Here is a 19759-nt window from a genome sequence, read left to right as displayed (position 1 = left end):
CTTGTCAAAGCTTTCTGTTTAAGGCATGATTTGAATAATCATTCCTCAAAAGAAAAGACAGAGTCAGCATTCTTAGTAGCCAATGGTATATCATAGGACTGTGTTGAGGTGGGAATAAATGGCAGAGTCTGTATTACAAGGATTAAACTTAGTTGACAAGAAGATGGACCGAACTAATGAATGGTCAGTATTCAGGCATTGGAGCACTACATCAGGTATTAATTGAAGGAAGACAGAAATTTAGTGGCTGAAAAAAAGTAGAATTACTGCACAGATGAAATGATACAAGTGAATAGAACTGGGATGCAAAGTCCTGTAAGGATGAAGTGACTAGCCAGTGTTGGTGCTGAATTATTGGCCTGGAGATTATTAGCATTTCCTGGCTTAGGGACACTATTAAAGTCCAAATTTATGTTTGTGGACTAAATAGCCAAAACTGAATGTTAGAGAGGACATGGGGCCAGGGAGCCAAACAGACAGATAATTTGCTTGTCTTAACCATCTTATAAATACTCATAAATATGTTTTTAAATCAAAGGCTGGGTTTTGAATTGTAACTCTTGTGTATTGTTAGCAAGAATGTAAAACAGTACAGCTACTATGGAGAACAATATGGCAGTTCCTCAAAAAATTAAAAATCGAATCACCATATGATCCAGCAATTCTACTTCTGAGTATATACTCAAAATAATTGAAAACGGAGACTCAAAAGAATATTTATACACCCATGTTCATAGCAGCATTATTCAAAATAGCCAAAAGGTTGAAGCAAGCCAATTGTCCATGGACGGATAAATAAATGAATAAACAAAATATGGTATACACATACAATAGAATATTATTCTGCCTTAAAAAGACAGGAAAATTTTGATATTTATTATAATGTAGCTGGACCTTGAAAACATTATACTAAGAGAATAAGCCAGTCATGAAAGGACAAGTGTTGTATAATTCTATTCATTATGAGGTACATAAAGTAGTCAAATTCATTCAAACAGAAATTAGAATGGTGGTTGCCAGGGACTGGGTGAAAGGGGAATGACAAGTAATTGTTTAGTGGATAGAATTTCAGTTTGGGAAGATGAAAAACAGTTCTGGAGATGGATGGTGGGGATGGTTGCACAAGAATGTAAATATGCTTAATGCCACTGAAACATAAAAAAGGTTAAAAGGGTCAATTTTATATTATGAATATATTTCCACAATAAAAAATAAATAAATTGGCATGGTTTTAGAAATGCTTGTCTTAGTACAGGATAGCTGCTTTAATAAGGGATGAAACCATTCATTACAATTACATGCGGTGTTTTGAATCTAAATATTCATTCTTAATAATGGCATCATCTTGTTAATGTCATAAAGTACGTTCACTTTCTTCTAAGAGAAAAGTAGATGGGCTGAATCTCATGTAATACCAATCTCAATGGGACAAGTGGAACTGACAAAAGAATCCCCATCTGCTGTATCATTCTGCCAACTTTCACACATATGAACAGCTATTTACAGGGAATAAGAAGCCCAGTGATTGTGAACACACAATATATTCTGTTGGCCCTTTTCCTTACATCAAAATTATAAACCTGGCAGACTAACATGACACTGAAAGCAGAAGGTTGAGCACCATATGTATATGAAGCCAAGTCACACTGTCACATTCCTAATTTGGACACTTTTACAGGTGAAATGTAAAACAGCTTCTATGTGTAAACTTAATACTGAGAATAAAAGTATAAAGTTGATAAATTAACTTGGTAACCAGTGAAAGGAGGTTTGGACAGTTGTTTTTAGTAAAATGTAAGTGTATATAAAAATGCTATCAATTTGAAGCCAATCTACACCTCCAAGACTTCTGTTGGTTCATAATAATAAAAGTCTCAGGAATATTTGAAAAAGAGCTCCAGACATACGTATATTAGCTCTTGATATTGAAGTAATGATACTGTTTTTACTAGCATTATAGTTGTCGTGGAAGCAAGTCTTTATATACTAAAAATGAAAGGCTCTATTAAAAGATGGTAACTATTACTTCAGTAAATGACATTGATTGAAACACTGAATTCCAGCCTGTTTTCCAGGTTTGTCATGCATCTTCTCTTGAGTATTCTTTCTTTTTTTTTGTCTCTTTCTTCTCTGATTTGCATATTTTCCATGCATCCTTGACTTTCTGATATATATACAGAGGGAGCCAAAAAAATTTGTACACACTTTATGAAAGGAAAACTGTATTCAAATTGTAATACTCAATATATACCAATAACAAAAAATGAATACAAGTCATATTTGACTTCTGCAATTGCAAGAGGTGCTCAAAGTGGTTACCATTAGTGTAATTGTAATACAGTTTTTTCCTTTCTTAAAAGTGTATACATGTTTTGGCACCCTCTGTGTGTGTGTGTGTGTGTGTGTGTGTGTGTGTGTATATATATATGAAAATTTTAGATTTATGTTTTTAATTGGAAGTATATAATGGCCATTGATCATAATATAGTAACAACTAACTTCTTGTGTTTCATTTCTCTTGGGATAATGGACACAGATATGATAATAATAGGTTGTTATTCTAATAAATAGGTCATGCATTTTATATGCTCAGATTTTTAAATTTAATTTCCCACACTGAAATAGAAATGACACTGTTATATAGGAAGATTAGGAATACGTGTCAAATGTAGGGAAATAAACCAAATATTCTTAAGGATAAGCACTCCTGGGGTTTAATAATGTATAGACTAGATATTAATGTCCAGGCTTACTAACTAATGAGCCTTTTGAAAGTGAATCCAATTTAATTATTGGTACACTTGAGGACATACTGATAACAATGAGAAATATTTGTTCAAAGGTAGAAACTACTTGAAAAAAAATTTCACATGTGTTTAGGATATTTTAACTCTGTTTAGTTTGTTTCTGTGATTAGAGATTTGTATTTTCATTTTAGAATGTGTAAGATCACAACATAGAGTGTGCAAACTATTCTTTGTAAAAATAAGCATAGATCAAATATAGTCATTAAGCCTAAGTGTAGCATGCAATGTTAAGCATGATAGATTTTTATATCTTGATAATAACATGGCCTTGGATTTGCATAGTGTCTTTCTTGCAAAAATCACAAAGCGTTTTCACATCAGTCACAGCTAGACAAGGTAGAGAGGTACAGCAGTTATCTTTATTTTACAGATGGAAAAATATGAAATTCAGAAAGGTTCAATGACTTGTTTGAAGTTATAAAATAAAGCACAGTTAGGAGCCAAGATGTAAATCCTAGTGATATTGATTATTATTATTTTTTTCCCTTTCCTCGGTAAAATACTTATAACATAAAATTTACCAATTTAATGAGTTAAAAGTATGTAATTCAGTGCTAATGGGATTGATTTTGCACAGATGTGGCTGAAAAGACTAGATTAGAATGTGAATGCTTTCTCACTTTAGCCTATCATGAAATTTGGATACTATTTGCATTGTTCATGTTGTAGTTCTGATATTTGGTTTTATTTTGTGTTTCTTATGGTAATACATCTTAAGTCAATGGATTGCATATGGTTTAGGGCTTTATAAGATTTTAATTTACCCACTTGTTTCATGATTATTAGTTTCTAGTAATACTATGTTTCCCCAAAAATAAAACCAGGTCTCATATTAATTTTTGCTCCAAAAGATGCATTAGGGCTTATGTTCAGGGGATGTCATCCTGAAAAATAATGCTAGGGCTTATGTGGGGACAGAGGCAGGAGTGCAGTTTCCAGGCTCTCAGCCTCACATGGAAAGGTGCTGGCTCAAGTAGTAAATGGCCATCAACTGTGAGTGGATGGCCATCAGCTGTGGCTAGTTGGCCGTCAGCTGTAACCAGTGAGCCACTGGCCACTAAAACTGCCGTGGCTACGCTAGCAGCAAATGGGGGACTAGCAAGAAGATGGTGTCTGGCAAGCGCGGATTGCAGTTAGCAAGGGGTTGGTTGGTTGGCAAAGAAGTGGATGGCAGGTTGTGGATCGTGCGGCTCCTGCTTCCTGTGTCTCCAACCCAGCCTCCAGTGAGACTATAGTGGTATGACTCCCCTACCTATGGCTCCGTGGGTGTTCCTTTTTGGCCTCACCATGTCCTGCGTTCTTATGTGGGGAGCGGGACCAGAGATTCCACATGATACCCTGCATGACAGCTAGGTCTTATTTTGGGGGAAACACGGTCACTAGAACACAGTAGTTGTATTTCCTATTATCCTTGGGTTAACCTAAGGATAGCACTCCTTGGGATAACATCCTGTTCCTGGTAGGTTGAGCTGTCCTTGCTTCTTTCTATTATTTAGTTCTTCTCAATTCCCATCACTTGCCTTATATGCTGCTTACTTCATAAAGCTTCCCCTCACAATCTGCCCACTCTCAGTCTGAATTACATGTATGACACTCCATGTACTTCCATATCAATAGGTATAGTGTCCTATATTGCAATATTTTTTTTACTTGCCTATACCACTGCTACAGCAGAATATAAACTCCTTAACAGAAAGAACAGCATTTTATTAGTATTTACATCCCAAGCACCATATATAGTTCATATATATATATATATATATATATATATATATATATATATATATAACAGCAAATATTTATGGAAAGGATGTATAAGTGAATATATGAGGAATACTCCTTCACAACATCAATCATATTTCTACTTGTTGAATATCTTTTTTTTGTTGTTAAATTGTAAGCTCCAAAACGGCAGGCCCACATCTATTTTCTTCATCATGTTTACCTCAGCATCTGGGTGCATCACAAACTCTCAATAAATGTGGAATAAATGAATGAATAAATGCATTTTTATTCCTCTCACTTGTAATGCACAGCAAATTGAATTACAATGACAGAGGTTGTGTTATCAGATATCATTATGGGTGAGCTTATCCCCTGGCAGAAAGTACAGTGTGTCACTAATTTATTGGCATAAGAGTTATTATTTAGGCAGTACCATAGTAATTGTACCATATGACCTCAGACCTTTTCTATAGATGCACTTAATCTGGTTTTCAACATACAGGATTAGAAAATATTACCTGTGAGGTTATAGAAAACTCTAACTCCTAGTTATGGACATGAAAGAAATTTTAAACTATTTTACAAAAATGAGATTCATGAAAATAGAACCACCCATAAGCAACTCTTCTGCAATAACCTCTATCTCATCTCTAAGTGCTAACCCTACATCCTATTTCTAAAGGGTTTTGCTTTCAAATGAGTAGTTTTGTAATTCATCCTACTGCTTGGGGTCATAATGAATCAAAATATTTCTACTCCGAGGAATATTTTATTTTAATAAAAAACAGTTAAAACTATAAAGAACTCAGTACATAAAGTCATTTGTTTTCTTTTTTGTAGTAAAATATACAAATATTTTTCTTGATTATTTATACACATTGTCTCTTATTTAGGAAAATTTTCCATACCCCAGAAACTTCTCAGGTTGTGTTTTTTTTATTTTTTAACTTAAAGACATTTTTAGAGCAGTTTTAGGTTACAGCAAAATTGAGAAGCTACAGAAACTTCCCACATACACCCTGTACCTACATATCCATAGCCTCCCCACTATCGTTATGCTCCACAGAGGGGTACATTTGTAACACCTGATGAACTTACACTGCAACATCATTATCACCCAAAGTCCATAGATTACATTAGGATTCACTCTTGGTGTTGTGCATTCCATGGGTTGAGCCAAATATAAATAACATACTGCCATCATTATAATACTATAAAGAGTATTTTCAGTGCCCTAAAAATCCTCTGTGCTATACCTAATCATCTCTCCCTGCCCTCCAAGTTGTGTTTTTCACATTGAAGTGTTTAATCCACTTGTAATTATTTGTTTGTGTGATGATTTTGAGATCCTTCTTCCACTGCTCTGCACTGCCACTTGTCTCACATATCAAGGTTCCATATGTGTGTGGGCCTGTTTTTGGTTTTTGTTTTTCCCATCTGTATATTTGCTTATCCTGTGCTAATACCTCATTGTCTTAATGACTGAAGCTTTATTTTTTCCAGTTTCCATTTATTTTTTTAAAAAATTTTTATTAAAAATATGGCTAATATACAATAGTATATTAGTTTCAGGGGTACACCATAGTTATTCAGCATTTACATACCTACAGAAATGATCACCATGATAAATCCAACAACCACCTGACACTGTACCACACTATCACAATATTTTTTACTATATTCCCCATGCTGTACATTACATCCCCATGACTTATTTGTTTTATACCTGAAAATTTGAACCTCTATTCCCTTTCACCTTTCTCCCCTTTTTTAAATTTTCAATTACAGTTAACATTCAATATTATTTATATTAATTTCAGGTATACAGCATAGTGGTTAGACATTTATATAATTTAAGAAGTGACCCACCTTACTACTCTAGTACCCACCTGGCACTATACATAGTTATTACCATGTTATTGACTGTATGCCCTATGCTTTACATCCCCATGACTATTTTGTAACTACCAATTTGTATTTCTTAACCCCTTCACCCTTTTCACTCTGTCCTCCAGTTTCCTCCCATCTACCACCCCAACAAATCTAGCACTCATCTGGCACCATTCATAGTTATTACAATATTATTGACTATATTCCTTATGCTATACCCTACATCCTTATAACTACTTTGTAGCAACCAATTTGTACTTCTTAATCCCTTCCCCTGTTTTTCATCCACACCCATAACCCCCTCCATCTGACAACCATGAAAATGTTCTCTGTATCTATTAGTTTGTTTCTGTTTTGTTTTTCAATTTTGTTCTTAGATTCCACATATAAGCAAAATCACATTGCATATGTCTTTCTCTGTCTGATATACTCCACTCAGCCCAACACCTTCTAGGTCCATCCATGCTGCTGCAGATGGCAAGAACACATTTTCTTCCCTGGTTGAACAATATTCCATTGTTTTTTTTTTTTTTTTTTTTCATTCATCCATTGATGGACACCCAGGCTACCTCCACTTCTTGGCCATTGTGAACAACCCTGTAATGAACATATGAATGCACAAGTCCCCTCAAAGTAACATTTTGGGGTTCTTTGGCTAAATTCCCTGAAGTGGGATTTTGGGTCCATCATTGGCCCTTCTTATAGCCTTGGTTTTAAAGTCTATTTTGTCTGGCATAAGTATTGCTACTCCAGATTTTTTTATTTAATTTTTCATTTCCACTTCATGAAATATCTTTTTTCCATCCCTTTACTTTCTGTCTCTGTGTGTCTTTCAATCTGTAGTAAGTCACCTGTAGGCAGCATATAAGGGTTTTGTTTTCTTATCCATTCAGTCCTTCTATATCTTTTGATTGGAGCATTTAATCCATTTACATTGAAAGTGATTGTTGATAGATATGTAACTATTGCCATTTTTTATTCATAATTTTGATTTTTTTCCATCTTAAAGAAGTCCTTCTAGCATTCTTTGTAATTTTGGTTTGGTGGTAATGAACTCCTTTAGCTTTTACTTATCTGGGAAGCTCGTTATCCTTTGATTTTAAATGATAGCCTTGCTGGGTAGAGTAGTTTTGGTTGTATTTCTTGTTTTTCATCACATTGAATAATTTGTACCAATCCCTTCTGGTCTGCAAAGTTTCTGTTGAGAAATGAGCTGACAATCATGGGAGCTCCCTTATAAGTTCCTAGTTGCCTTGCTATGACTGCTTTTAGGATTCTCTCTTTGTCTTTAACCTTTAGCATTTTAATTATAATGTGTCTTGTTGTGGGCCTCTTTGGGTTCATCTTGTATGGAGCTGTCTGCATTTCTCAGACTGTATGTCTCTTTCATTTACCAGGTTACGAAAGTTTTCAGTCATTGTTTCTTCAAATAGGGTCTGAATTCCTTGTTTTGTCTCTTTTTCTGTTACCCTGATGATGTGAATATTTTTATGCTTGATGTTGTCCCAGAGGTCTCTTAAACGATCCTCATTTTTTTTGCATGTTTTTTTTCCTCTTCCGATTAGGTGTTTTCTGCTACCTTGTCTTCCAAATTGCTGATTCAGTCCTCTGCTTCATCTAGACTGCTGGTGATTCCTTCTAGTGCATTCTTCATTTCAGTTATTGCATTCTTTGCTTCCAACTGGTTCTTTTTTATGGTTTCTATGTCTTTTTTTATGCTTGCTATCTCTTTGTTGAAGTTCTCACTAAGTTCCTTGAGCATTCTTATAACTGTTGTTTTGAACTCTGTCTCTGGTAGGTTGCTTGCCTCCATATCATTTAGTTCTTTTTCTGGAGTTTTTCCTGTTCTTTTATTTGGGACACATTTCTTTGTTTCCTTATTTTGGCTGCCTCTCTGTGTTTGTTTTTATTTATTATGTAGATCTGTTATGTCTCCCAGTCTTGGCTGGGTGGACTTATGTAGTAGGTGCCCTGTGGGGCCCTGGCACAGTCTCTCCGGTCACCTGCTCCTGGTGCTCCAAGAGTGTCCCTTGTGACGATTGTATGTGCCTTCTTGTTGTAATTGATCCATGATTGCTATTGGTATGTCAGTGGGTAGAATGTCCCTCAGGCTGATTGGCTGTGAGGCTTGGTCACATCCACAACTAGTGGGCTGCTATGTGGGATGCTGTGTGGGAGGCTTACCCTACTGAGTGGGATTTGCCTCAGTGGGCTCTGGTGCCTGTTGAGACCACCCTTTGTGTGTGCTGCTTGTGGGGCTAATTGGTCAGTGCTATGCTGTAGTCTGAAACCAACCTCCAAATATGTTGGCTCTGGGGCCTCTTGGGAGAAGCTCCAGTGCTGGCTGAGGTCACCCACTGCCTGTGACTGGATGTGGGCTACCTAATGGGAGCTACAAAGCGATCTGCAGTTGTTCACTGCCTGTGCTAAATCTGGAGTCATGTGGGAGAGGCCACACTGTTTACCAAAGACTTCTGCCACTGGTACCAGGTCTAGGGTAGCTCCACAAAATAGCAGGACACCCTGAGTCCTGCTGCCACCTGCTGGCTCCTTTAAAGTTGAGCTGCTGATAGAGCCTCTTGTGGTACATGAGTTGGGTGAGGGAGGGTCTCAGGGAGTTACTAGTGTTAGAAAAGTTTTGGTCATCAGGTTAATGTAGACTCTGGTTTGGTGCCAATGCTGAGCCAGAAACAACTCAACAAAAATTTCAGAGCACACTGAGGTCAGTGGCCATCAGCCTGGGGCTTGCTGGACTCTTATATTTTTCCAAAAAAGGGTTCAATGTGGGCATGACTGGCTGTTCACAGATTAAGTGCCAGACATTGTAGGAGTTGGGTGGGGCAGGGTCCCAGTGAGTCAGCAGGACAGAGCAGCGAGCTCACTGGGCCTATCAGATTCAGATTTGGCCTATGTAGGGGTAGGCTCAACACAGGTAAGATGTTACCTACCTGCTGGCTGCACAGGAGTAGGACCTCACACAGGGAAAATGGGGACTGTCCTCCAGCCCTTGTAACAAAGCCACACATCTCAGTCTGCCCCGCAGTATGCCTCTGACAACCCCTGAGTCACCATCCCTCCTCCAGAGCCCAAGGTGAGTGCCTATGAGCAAGTGAGTCTGTGCACAGACCGTTTAAGAGGATGCCTGGGTTTCCCACAGCCTTCTGTCCCACCAGACAGCTTTTTAAAGCCAGATGTTGTGCAGGCTCCTCTTCCCAACACCACGATAGGGAGCTGGAGTGGGGCTGGGGTTCTCGCTTCTGTGGCAGGAATCTCCATAGCTGAGATATTCCTGCTGATTCTCAATGACCACACACACGGAGGTTTGGGGCCCATTCTAAGTCTCCACCCCTCCTACCAATCTCAATGTGACTTCCTACCAATCTACCAATCTCAATGTGACTCAATGTGAACTTCTGTTCAGTGAGACTCAGATGGTTCTCCAAGTTGATTGTTCTATAATTTAGCTGTAATTTTAATGTGTTCAAGGAAGGACACAGGCACAGTGTCTGTCTACTTTGCTATCTTGGATCTCTCCCTCTCTGTCCTCTGACCATTTTAAAATTGGATATTCTTTTCTTTTGGTGTTAAGTTATATGAGTTCTTTGTACATTTTGGATATTAACCACTTAATGGATGTATTATGGGCAAATATCTTCTCCCAATTGATAGGTTGTCTTTTCATTTTGTCAATGTTTCCTTTGCTGTTCAAAACCCTTTTATATTAATGTAGTCCTATTTGTTTATTTTTTGTTGTTTTTCCTTTGCCCAAGAATATATATCTACAGAAATATACTAAGAGCAATCCCAGAGATTTTACTGCCTACATTTTTTTTTCTAGGAGTTTTATTGTTTCAGATCTTATATTTAACTCTTTAATCCATTTTGAGTGTATTCTTGTATATGGTATAAAAATTTTGTCTAGTTTCTTTTTTTGCATGCATCAATCTAGTTTTTCCAACATCATATATTGAAGAGACTGTCTTTACCCCATTGTATATTTTTGCCTCCTTTGTCAAAGATAAATTGAACATATAGATGTGGGTTTATTTCTGGGCTCTCTATTCTGTTCCATTGATCTATGTGTCTGTTTTTGTGCCAGTACCATGCCATTTTGATTACCATAGTCTTATAGTTTGATATCAGGTAGCATGATATCTCCAACTTCGTTTTTCTTTCTTAAGATTGCTTTGGCTCTTCGGGGCCTTTTGTGGTTTCACATACAAATTTTAAAATGCTTCTGTTTCTGTGAAAAATGCCACTGGTATTTTGATAGGGATTACATTGAATCTATAGACTGCTTTGGGTAGAATGTACATTTTAACAATGTTAATTCTTCCTATCCATGAACATGGTATGTGCTTTTATTTATTTGTATGTTCTTCAATTTCTTGTGCAATGTCTTGTAATTTTCTGAATACAGGTCTTTAATCCCCTTGGTTAAATTTATTCCAGGTATTTGTGTGTGTGTGTGTGTGTGTGTGTGTGTGTGTGTGTGATTATAAATGGGATAGTTTATTTAATTTCTCTTTCTCGTAGTTTGTTATTGGTGTATAAAAATGCAACCTATTTCTGTATAGACATATAAAAAGATGCTCAATGTGACTAATCATCAGAGAAATGAAAAGTAAAACCACAATGAGATATCACCTCACGCCTGTCAAAATAGCTATCATCAATAAATCAAAAAACAAGTGTTGGTGAGGATGTAGAAAAAAGGGAACACTCAGGCGCTGTTGGTGGGATTGCAGATTGAATTAAAAATAGAACTACCTTATGACCCAGGAATTCCACTGCTGGGTATTTACCCAAAGAAATCCCAAACATTAATTTGAAAAGGTACATGTGTCTCTATGTTAATTTTGTTACTAAGATTTAGGTAAATATTTAAATTGCCTAATCTGAAAAAGTTTGAATTGGTCCCATTAAAATATTAGTCTTTCAATTGAGAATTTTTAAAAGAAATTTTATTAAATTTATTGGGATATTTGTTAGTAAAATTATGCAGGTTTCAAGTATACATTTCTGTAATACATCATCTATATATTGCACTGTGTGTTCACCACCCAGTCAGTTCTCCTTCCATCACCATATATTTAACAATGAAAATTGATTGAGAAATTAGTGAATACTAAGCACTGAACAAGAAACATTATTTTATTTTAATGAGGATAAGATTACAAGTCTCTTCATGGACTCCAGACTCTGTGCTTTTGGGTGTTACGATGCCCTGACTAGGGCCTTTTCTCAGGATTCTGAGAGAGCCCATGGCTGTATTGTGCCCATGAGCTGCCATGGATGTTCCTGTGCAGTTTTTTCCATCTCAGGCTTGGGAGAGTGCATGCTTCCTATCCTTGTGAAGCTTGATGAACATCTCTGAGCAAAGGGTGCCATGGCTAGCACAGGGAGCAGAGAACACACTGTACTCACATGAAGAAAGCTTTGTGGTAACTCTGGCCCTTTGAACCTGGCTTTCTTATGGGCCTTGCTCCCACACACCTAAGGCTGTAGCTACTCTGTCCTTGAGACAAAGCTGCCACAGAGATGTTCACATGGTCCTTCAGACACACTTCGCTGCCACACAAAAAAGCCGGGGAAATCTACCCAGGAGGAAACCCTGGTCAGTGGCCCCCACTGCCAAGCTCCAAGTGAATGCTCAAGGTTGAAATTGAGGATTGGGAAGCTAACCAGTCATGCAGTTCCTGTCACCAGTCCAGGGACACAGATAACCTGTCCCAGTCTGAATTTCTCATCCCATTGGACTTGGTCCCAAGGTGCCATAATTCGGCTGTTTTCTTTCTTTGTTATGACTTATTATCGTTTTTTTAACCTTTTGACCCATTTCATCCATTTCTCCCAAGCCATACTACACCCTGCCACCTCTGGAACAAACCAATCTCTTTTCTGTATCTATGAGCTTTTTTTTTTTTTGTTTTGATTTTGGTTTTTGTATTCCATATATGAGAGAGATCATACGGTGATTTTCTTTCTATGTCTGACTTTGGAAGTTCATTTCATGGTATCATTTAATTATTTCATTAAACACTCACAAAAGTCCTAAGAAGTCATATTGATGTGAAAACTGAGTCTCATGGTGGTTAAATTACTTGCACATTTATGTGGTAGAGATAAAGACTGAGATCTAACTCTAAATATCAAGATGCATCAGTTCTAAAATTAACTTTTTGTTGCTAAGCTACCTCCCTAATAGCTTAACAACTACAAATAACTGGCCTGTTTATTTCATTGTTTATTAAAGTAGAATTGACACACAATGTTATATTAATTTCTGGTGTGCAAAATATTGATTCCACACTTATATAACTTATGAAATGAACACCACAATAACTCTAGCAAACATCTGTCATCATACAAAGTTATTAAGATATTATTGACTATATTCCTTATACAGTGGCTTATTTATTTTAAAACTGGAAGATTGTAGTTCTTAATCCTCTCACTTTTCATCTATCCTAGACACCCCTCCCCTCTGGCAACCATTAGTTCTCTGGGTCTATGAATCTGTTTTGTTTCTTTGTTTTATTGTTTGGATTCCACATATAAGTGAAATCATGCAGTATTTGTCTCTCTCTGTCTGCCTTATTTCACTTAGATAACACTGTCTAGGTCTATCCATGTTGTCCCAAATGACAAGTTTTCATTCTAATTTATGGCTGAGTAATATTGCTATATATATATATATATATATATATATATATATATATAGTCGGACAATTAAGTTTGCAAACTTGTTATAATGATGTTGCTAACCTTTTTTTTGATATCAGAGGGATTATTTATTATGAATTTGTACCAATTGAACGAACAGTTAACCAAGTTGACTATTTGGAAGTGCTCAAAAGGCTGCGTGAAAAAGTTAGATGACCTGAACTTTTCATCAACAATTCATGGCTCTTGCATCACGACTATGCACCAGCTCACACGGCACTATCTGTGAGGGAGGTTTTAGCCAGTAAACAAACAACTGTATTGGAACACCCTCCCTACTCACCTGATCTGGCCCCCAATGACTTCTTTCTTTACGCAAAGATAAAGGAAATATCGAAAGAAAGACATTTTGATGACATTCATGACATCAAGGGTAATATAATGACAGTTCAGATGGCCATTTCAGAAAAAGAGTTCCAAAATTGCTTTGAAGGGTGAACTAGGCTCTGGCATTGGTGCATAGCTTCCCAAGGGGAGTACTTTGAAAGTTACCATAGTGATATTCAACAATGAGGTATGTAGCACTTTTTCTAGAATGAGTTCATATATATATGTGAAATATACATGATGTGATATATATATATATATATATATATATATATATATATATATATAGTACATATAGTATATGTATATATACTATATATACTATATATATATGATGTGAGATATATATATATATATATATATATATACACACTATATATCACACCTATATATACTATATATTACATCTTCTTTATCCATTCATTTATTGATAGATATTAAGTTTGCTTCCAAATTTCACTATTGTAAATAATGTTCCAGTGAACATAGGGGTACATATATTTTTCTGTATTAGTGTTTTTGTTTTCTTCAGATAAATACTCAGAAGAGGAATTGCTGGGTCATATAATAGCTCTATTTTTAATTTTTGAGGAACCTCCATACTGTTTTCCATAGTGGCTGCACAGTTTATATTCCAACCAACAGCCCCAAGGATTCCCTTTTTTCCACGTCCTTACCAACACTTGTTATTTGGTGTCCTTTGATAGTAGTTATTCTCACATGTATTAGGTGATATCTCTTTGTGTTTTTTATTTTCATTTCCCTTATGATTAGTGATATTGAGCATCTTTTCATACACCTATTGGCCATCTGTGTGTCTTCTTTGGAGAAATGTCTATTCAGGTCTTCTGCCCAATTTTAATTAAATTATTTGTTTTTTTTTTCTTTTTTAATTAAAGTTTATTGGTTTGACAATTGTTAGCAAAGTTACATAGATTTCAGGTGTACAATTCTGTAATACATCATCTATATATATCGCATTGTGTGTTCACCAGCCAGAGTTAGTTCTGTTTTGTGGCATGAAGACTATATAGGTTAGCAAGGAAAAGTCTATGACAAAATCTTGGAAGTGCACAATACAAAGATGGTGATGGAGAGGTTAGCCACCTAGGTGGAATGTGACATTCTCTGTTTAAAGTTAAAATATAATTAGTGTCTTTGGAGGAAGAATAATTGAAACATCATGAAGTTAGTCTTTGATGTCTCCCACCTTTATTATTCAACTGTTCTCTTTTATTTCTTGCCCCCCTTTTATTTTCCTTTATTTAATAGTAGGCATTCTAATGTGTGTGAAGTAGTATTTCATTATGGTTTTGATATGTATTTCCATAATGACTAGTGATGTTCGCATCTTTACATGTAATTTATGGGCATATGTGCATTTTCTTCAGTTAAATTTATATTCGAGTCCTGTGCCCACTTTTGAATTTGGGTTGTTTGGTTTTGGTTGTTGAATTGTAGAAGTTGTTACTATAGTCTGAATATTAATCTCCTAATATATATGATCTGCAAATGTCTTCTCTCTTTCTGTGAGTTACGGTTTTACTTTCTTTATGGTGTTCTTTGATGCACAGCAGTTTTCAATTTTGATGCAGTCCAATTTATCTATTTTCTTTTGTTGCCTGTGCTTTTGGTGTAATATCTGGGGTATGATCATCAAATCCAGTGTTATGAGAATTTTTTCCTGATTTTTTCTAATTACTTTATAGTTTTAGCTTTATGTTTAGCTATTTGATCCATTTTGAGTTAATTTTTATAAAGATGTAAGAAAAGTGTCCATCTTTATTCTTTTGTATGTAGAGATGTATACACATAAGAACACACACACACACACACACACACACAGTTGGTTCTCTTTCTCTGGGGAACACTGAAAATTATAATAGTTTTCCAAGTATAAGTTTTTTGCTTCTTTGGTTAAGTTTATTCCTAAGTACTTAATTTTTAAAATACCATTGTAAATGGAATTGTTTGCTTTTTTGTTGTTGTTGTTCATTGTTAGTGTATAGAAACATAAGTGATTTTTGCATTTTTATAATGTATACTGCAACTGTGGTGAATTCTTCTATTAGTTCTATTTTTTATTTTTTATTTATTTATTTTTTTAGAATCAGTATTTTTCTGCGTATAAGCTTATATCCATGGAAAGAGATAATTTAACTTCTTCCTTTCCATTTTGGATGCCTTTCTTTTCCTTACTTTTTTTTTTTAATCTAATTGTTCTGGCTAGGATTTCCAATACTATATTGAATAAAGTGGTTAAAATGAGCATACGTGTGTTTTTTAATCTTAAAGGAAAAGCTATTTTCTTAATTTCTCTTGTGGTTTATTTTTCACCCATTGTTTAAAGAGTGTTTTGTTTGGTTTCCAATTTGAGTTTTGTCCAGTTTTCCTTTTTCTGTAGATTTCTAGTTTCATTTCATTGTGATTTGGAAAAGAGACTTTGTATGATTTCAATATTTTTAAATTTATTAAGACTTTTGTGGCCAAACATATGTTCTACCTTAGAAAATATTCCATGTATACTTGAGAAAAATATGTACTCTTCTGTTGTTGGGTGGAATGTCCTGTATATGTCTGTTAAGTCTAATTTTTTAATATGTTTTTCAAGTTCTCAATTTCCTTATTGATCTTCAATCTCATTGTTCTATCCATTATTGAATGTGGTGTATTTAAATCTACAACTATTATTATAGAAACGTCTATTTCTCCCTTCAAGTCTGTCAGTGGTTGCTTCATATATTTTGTAGCTCTGATGTTTGGCACATATGTTTATAATTGTTATGTCTTCTTGGTAAATTGACACTTTTATGAACATATAGTGTCCTCCTTTGTCTCTTGTAACTGTTTTTGACTTATAGTCTATTTTGTCTGATATTAGTATAACTACTCCAGCTCTTTTTTGGTCATTGTTTGCACGTAACATGTTTTTCCATTCTTTCACTTCAAACTGTCCAGCTCTAAAGAAAACAACATATAGTGTGAACATTTTTAAAATCCATTATGCGAATCTCTCTCTCTCTCTCTCTCTGTCTCTCTCTCTCTCTCTCTCCACACACACACACACATTTTAATCATTTACATTAATTACTGATAAGGAAGCATTTACTCCTGCCATTTACTATTTGTTTTTTGTATATCTCATGGCTTTCTTTTTTTTAATCTCTCATTTCCTCCACTACTGCCTTCTTTTGTATTTAGTTGACTTTTTCAGTGGCACATTGGATTCCCTCTCAACATCCTTTTGTGCACATGTTATAGTGTTTTTGTGGTTATCATGAGGTTTACATATAACTTACTAAAGTTAAAGCTAAATCATTTGATTAACATTAACTTCATTTAATCATATACTGTGGACGCCAAAAATATGTATACACATGATTTCTACTCATCTTTTGTTATCGGTGTATGTTGAATATTACAATTTTAATACAGTTTTTTCCTTTCTTAAAATGTGTATACATTTTTTTGGCACCTTCTGTATAAAAACTCTATTCCTATAAAGCTCTGTCCCCTTTTATGTTATAAATATCAAAAAGTATATTTTTATGCATTCTGTGCACAGTAGCACAGATGTATGATTATTTTTCATGTTTCTGTCTTTTAAATGCTGTAGAAAATAAAAACTACAGTTACAAACCCAAATAACAATAATAATGACTTTTATATTTGTCCGTGTATTTATCTGTACTGGAAATATTTATATCATCCTATATCTTGGAGTTACTATCCAGCAGCCTTTCATTTTACTTTGAAAGATTCCCTTCAGTATTTCTTGTAGGGCAGATCTAATAGTAATGAATTCCCTCCAGTACTTTTTGTATTTTTTTTAAATCTGGGAATATCATAATTTTAACTCCAGTTTTAAGGACAATTTTCCAATATAAAGAATTATCAGTTGACAGTTTGTTTCCTTCTGCTCTTTAAATATATCGACCCACTGTCTTCTGATCTCCAATGTTTCTGATAAGAAATCAGTTAACCTTATCAAGGATCCATTGTACATGACAATTTCCTTCTCTACTGATGTTTTCAAGATTCTCTTTTTGTTTTTGTTCTTCAACAGTTTAAATAAAATGTGTTTTGGTGTTGGTGTAGAGTTGATTGATCTTCTGCAATTTGTGCATTCACATCTTTTCTCAAATTTGGTATGTTTTCAGTCAATATTTCTTCAAGTAATATTTCTGGCCCTTTCTTGTCTCTTATCTTTTTGGGATTCACATAATGTATGTCTTGGTACTCTTGAGTGTGTCCCACAAATTCCTTAGGTTCTATTCCATTTTCTTCATTTTCTTTTTTCATTCTGTTCCTCAAACTCAATAATCTCAATTGTTCTGTAAGTAAATTCACTAATTCTTTCATCTCCCTATTTATTTGCTGTTGAACACATCTAATGTTTTTTTTTTTATTCTAATTATTGTACTTTTCAGCTCTAGAATTTATTTTTGTTATTGTTAAATGTCTCTGTTAATATTCTCATTTTGTTCGCAGTCACATTCCTCATTATTTTCGGTTTCTTTTCTGTGTTTTCCTTTAGCTGAATATATATAAGACAGTTTTTTAAAAGTCTGTTTAGTAAGTCTGATGTCTGGTCTTCCACAGGGATGGTTTCTTCTTCTTCTTTTCCTTTTTTTTTTTTTTTTTTTTTTGACCTTTGAGTGAGCAATATTTTCCCATTTCTTTGTATTTCTTATCGTTTTTATTGTTGAAAATTGGGCAATTGATTAATATAGTGTCATAAGTGGAAAACAGATTCTCCTTTTCCCCGGGTTTTGCTTTCTTATGGTTAAAAACTGTAGTAGTCCATGTGTTTTGAGACTACCCCAAAGTGTTTTCGCAAAAAAGATTTTCTGTCATGTGGGCTCCCTGAATTCTCTGGGTTTGTTTGTTTGTTTGTTTTGTTGTTGTCATTTTTTTTTAGCTGATGGTCAGTTAATGTTTTGACAGAGATTTCCTTGAATGACAGGAACTCAGACAGACAAACAAACAAACAAAACATCAAAATGAGAGAACCACTAGCTCTTTCAGCCTTTGTATACCAGCTCTGTGTAGAAAAATTCCTTTAATGATTATCTAGGTTTAGTTTGAGACTATTGATCATTCCAAGGTGAAAGCTTAATGTCTCCTTAGGTCTTTTGTAAACATGCACCTTGTTTGGGAATATGCATGGCTTTCTAAATTCCTCTGTACACATGGCTCATTTTCAATGTTCTAACTTTTAGTCATTCCCCCAGCTTTTCCTCCAGTCTTTAGATGGTTTATTGTATGCCTTCCCATGGATTTTCTTGTCCCAGGAATCTGGGTTTGTAATACCATTCTAGTATTTGTAAGCATTGCCCACACATTCCCTGCCTGCATTGAAAGTTATGTGAGACAGATGAATGGTCAGTTCTTCAGGTATCTCACAGACAGCTTAGAAAAGACTCATATAATAATTTGCAAATAATATCTACTCTGTTCTTTCTAGTTCAAGGTAAGGGCCTGGGAATCAGCTGTTCCAACTACCAACACACTGAGGAGAAGTTGTGTAAAGGACAAGTAGAAATGTCTCAATACTTTTCTACTATTTTGAAGATTTTTTTTTTATCCCTTATGTGCTTGTTTTCCTGGTTGCTGTAAACCTTTGATTGTTTTTAAGAGCTCCTACAAAATTGCTTCAGACAACCTCTGATTGTTTTCTTGAAAATTATGTGGGGGAATGAGAGCTTTGAGCTTCTTAGTCTGCCATTTTGGTGATATCACTTCTTCAGACACACTTTTTGAGGTAAAAATCAGAAGACAATAAATTGAATGAGGCACAAAGTATTTTAAAGATTAATTCTATTGTCCAATCTCTTCATTTTATAGGAGAAGCTGAACCCAAACTACTATTTTTAGTTATATTTGCCTTTACAGAGGTCACACACATGCATACATACATACACAAACACACACACACACACACACACACACACCTCTAAACATAAAATATTGTACTTCAATTTGTTCATGTTGCAGTTATTTTTAAAAGATATTTCTGAGAATTAGAAAAAAGAATGGAAATATTTTTGGCAGAGGGAAAACATAGATTATGATTTGGGAGTAAAGGATGAAATCTCATACTAGGAGTGACAAAGTGTCTTCTAACCTAATAAGGCTAAAATACCAAAGGACTTCTGATTTCTAAAGAATTAAAATGTACATAGCTTCAGGCAGGGGTTATTGTTCATCTAGCCATGGATGTACACAGCTACATCAAAGAATCTTTGCCTTAGAGACTTAGTTCCCCAACTACAAGGAAAGCC

Source organism: Rhinolophus sinicus, chromosome 18, assembly GCF_057876585.1.
Source record: "Rhinolophus sinicus isolate RSI-liver-muscle chromosome 18, RSI-T2T, whole genome shotgun sequence".
Taxonomy (NCBI): Eukaryota; Metazoa; Chordata; class Mammalia; order Chiroptera; family Rhinolophidae; genus Rhinolophus; species Rhinolophus sinicus.
Note: the sequence above shows the minus strand (reverse complement) of the source record.